Source organism: Podarcis filfolensis, assembly GCF_964270895.1.
Source record: "Podarcis filfolensis genome assembly, chromosome: 5".
NCBI lineage: Eukaryota > Metazoa > Chordata > Lepidosauria > Squamata > Lacertidae > Podarcis > Podarcis filfolensis.
In genome coordinates, this window is record NC_139608.1 from 78,293,693 (window position 1) to 78,297,526 (window position 3,834).

Consider the following 3,834-nt stretch of genomic DNA (forward strand, 5'->3'; position numbering starts at 1 on the left):
CTGGCATCATTATGCAATGTCCTAACACCCACCAATGGCAGGGTAGCATTTCTGCTTAATGTCAGGGTCAGAGTTCACAGGCCTAGTCATATGAGGTTCTCTCTTTTCTTGACTAGATGGTGCATACATTCCTCAGACATTGGCTTGGCTTTATGACACAAGGGCTTTCTGTCCAATGCCGCGAGATCCCAGGTTGTACATTAGTCACATGTTCTCCTTCTACATGGCTCTGCTGATGACTCAAAGGAACACCAGAAGCTGTCTCAAACTGAATCAGTCCACTGGTTTATCTAGATCAGTACTGTCTTCATTAAGTGGCAGTGGCTCTTCCGACAAGGATATCTCCCAGTCCTACCTGGATATAATGGGAACTGTACCTGGGATTGCTTGTATGCAAAGCACACAATCTACAGTCATTCCCACGTGAATACACTCGGTCCCCAGGAAGTGATAGTGAGCGAGGAACTGGAGTGCCTAAAGGAAAGGATCTGCCTAAAGGCTCTATTGCTATTAACATTAGAAAAGAGAGGAGATTAAAGAGTCCTTTGCCTGCATCTCTGCCTGGGTAGAAGTGAGTTAGTGGGTGCAGGCAATGTTCCTGAGATCCTTCAGGAGGAAGGGCAGGATGTGAATTCAAGAAATAAATAATCAGCATTTCCCCAGTGCAAAATGTGTCCCTTTTAAAAAGGAGTTGCCAGCCAAGGATTTAAAACATAGGAACATAGGAAAAGGACCTTCCCTCTCAGGTCTATATATATATATATATATATATATATATATATATATATATATAATCATTTGCATTAGGGTTCTGATTGAACCATTAAATTCTTCTAATGGCTGATTGAGTCATTAGATTAATTAGTTCAAGAACTTACGATAAATTAAAAAGACTCCCCAATTAATTGGGCATTTAAGGGGGGGCATCTATCCAAGTACTTACAACAACCACAGAGGAAAGCTGCCACATTACAGATTTATTAATTTATTTAGTATTTATCTTATTCTCTTCCTTTTCTCACAAGCTTCCTATCATGAGACCCCAGGGTGGTTAACAATATTCATAAAATGCAACATTAAAAGAACTCCTCCTGGCTCAAAGAGTAGAGGGTGATGCCTGCTGAGCTATCTGAACATCTTTTTAAAGTATATTTTCTTTCTTCGGAATTGTTTTTTGTATGTGTGCTTTTGCGTGCATATCATTTAAAGCATGCTTCCTTTCTTCATAGCCATTATTTTTATTCAGAGGTATATTTCATCAATCAACGGATTGTTTTATATGATCTGTTCATGAAAAATTTATTTAAGGAGTGGTAGCCCCATGTTTGCAGGTAGTGCTTGGGTGAAATCAGTTTATACCATAACAACAGGCTAAAACGGAGGCTGTTACACTTCAGTGTGTTGTAAAATATGCACATTTTACTGCTCTAATTTGGTCTAATTGGCTGGTAGTTTCTCTTTGTTCGGTGTTTTTGCATGGCTTTTCAGTAGTCGGAAATATCTGATTCCTCACTATTACTGGGAATGCAAACGGAAGAATTATGACATACAAGAAAGTAAATGGAAGTGGATAATTGCAAGCCAAAGTGGATGTTTTGATCTGCTTGTAGGGAAAACAGGTGGCAGAAATTTCATTGCCAACATGTTGGTTGCATAAATTCCAGCCTCTTAAAATAATACCTATAAAAACAGGCTATTTAAAGATCATTTGAATGTTGATAAAAGGCATCTTCTGAAGAGCGCGATGGAAAATGTGTATAATTTTCAAAATAATCTGGGGAAGATGTTGAAGGTTTACAAAATGGGAGAGGCTGGTAACATTGCCAACTCTTCCCTCAAGCATCTAACTTACCAGTCTGGTAGTATGGCGTGCAGCGTGCCAGAAACTTCCCAAGCCAGCTAATAAATTAAGCAGAACATGATGCATTGTCAATGCCATCTGCTGCAGGTCTCAGCATTGACACAGAGCAGCAACTTCTGCCCCAAACGGATCAGGCCCTCCCCCAAATGGTGGTATTGGCCATTCTGAACCCAGGCTTGTGGTTTACCTCTCTCCAGACTAACCATGTGCTGAAACCAAGGTCTATCCCATGGTTTCTGATTTGTCTAGGAGGGCTAAACAATGAGCTCTTGTCTAGGCAACATGTTAAACCGTGGCCATCTGTCATGGATGCTTTAGTTGAGATTCCTGCAGAGCAAGGGGCTGAACCACATGACCTTTGGAGATACCTTCCAACTCTACAATGCTATGATTCTATGCCTTAGCTCAGTGAGGCAGCAAATTGACTGGGGAAGAGTGACGTGGCCAGAATTTCATGAAGCCTGCACACTTGTGCATTTGCACTATGCCATGGTTTGGTTTGACATGACATGCGAATCAGGCCACCCTCTGTTATTTGGCTTTCAGAATTGCAACAACCATGACAACTAAATCAGAGAAACCAGCAAACTCACAGAACACTTTCTGCAGAAAAGATGCCCTCTGCATTTCACTGATTGCAAGTATCTACTAGATATATGTTTCCCGAAATGTCTCTTTCTCACAGACACAAGAACAATGTCCTCAAAGAGTGATGTTTGATAGAATCATAGTGTTGGTAGGGACCCTGAGGGTCATCGAGTCGAATCCCCTGCAATGCAGGAATCACAGGGCTATACTTCCACGCAGCAGCTCTCAACTTTCACTGGCTTTCTGGGAGAGCTATCCATTGGTAGCCAATTCAGAAGAATTTGCAAAATCTACCAGTGTGTCTGTTTTATCTGCTTTCTACCAGCTTTCATATCTTTGAAGGTTATTGTGTGGGAGCTGAACTGAAACACTCGTCAACCCTCTGCGGTTGGCATCATTGAGAATCTGGTTGCTGTATTACATGCATGATAAACCCACGATAAACAGTTACCTTTAAAAGGAGAACTGGAAAGAAATGATTTTATTAAACAGACCATCAGCTGCACATCTCACAATGTGAGACAACATTACTGAATGTAAGAATGTTGGGTGCCACATCTGATACACCGGGGGGGGGACACACACCACACAATTTAAAAACCACAGCCAGCCATCTGGTCCTCTCCTCCAAAGAGCAAACAAACAATGTGTTTCAAAACATTTCAATTCTGTTAGCCATCTCCTTTATGACTTGGAAACATTTCCTATTATGTCTTCAGGGATATTATTTATAAATTCCCAAATTTTGAGAATTCATATGGAAAGGTGATCCTAAAGATGGACTGAAGCTGAGCAGGACAGGAACCCTAAGTTCCCTAGCCCTCCTTTCTCAGCTGACTTCACCCCATCTTTCTTTCTTTCCACCCCTGCTCTCAGCCCCTTGGCAAGACATTTCCTCTGTCCCCTGGCTTACCTTCATCCTTGCTTCAGACTTCTGCATCCTTCCTGTCCTCCCTTCAGTCGGGCTCAGCTCTAGCCTGCTCCAGTGGCTGTGCTTGGAGAAAGTACTGCCTTTGTGACATCACTAGCCAATGCACCAATCCCCACATCTCAGAATTCTTGTCCATTGGTGGGGAGCAGTGTAATGCCTGCAGATGATGTCACAAAGGCATTACTTTCTCCCTAAGATGGGGAAACCTTTCATGTCAGTTGGCCATGTAGTTGCTAGGATAAAAAGGCATTTCGAAGCAACCTTCTAGGAGCCACATGCCAGTGGCTGGTGGAGTCAGGGGCAGAAGTAGCAAATGCACGTTTTACCTGTGTGCAGTAGGCTAGTTTCTTCACACACTTACAAGCCAATCTCTATCCTCCATCATCCAAACAAGAAGCATGATCAGAGATCAAGAGCAAACCTCTGGATCTATAGGTTCAGTACCCAAATGCCT

General features: G+C 42.3%; 1 long non-coding RNA gene across 1 annotated transcript; it reads right to left on the minus strand.

The window, feature by feature from the left end:
- Nucleotides 1-1,096: 1,096 nt before the first annotated feature.
- On the minus strand, nt 1,097-3,443 carry LOC310763159. Its single transcript, XR_014548521.1, has 3 exons — nt 3,363-3,443; nt 1,853-1,899; nt 1,097-1,518 (listed from the first exon to the last, which is right to left on the minus strand). It is a non-coding gene; the product is annotated as an uncharacterized lncRNA (long non-coding RNA).
- Between the last annotated feature and the right edge of the window lie 391 nt (nt 3,444-3,834).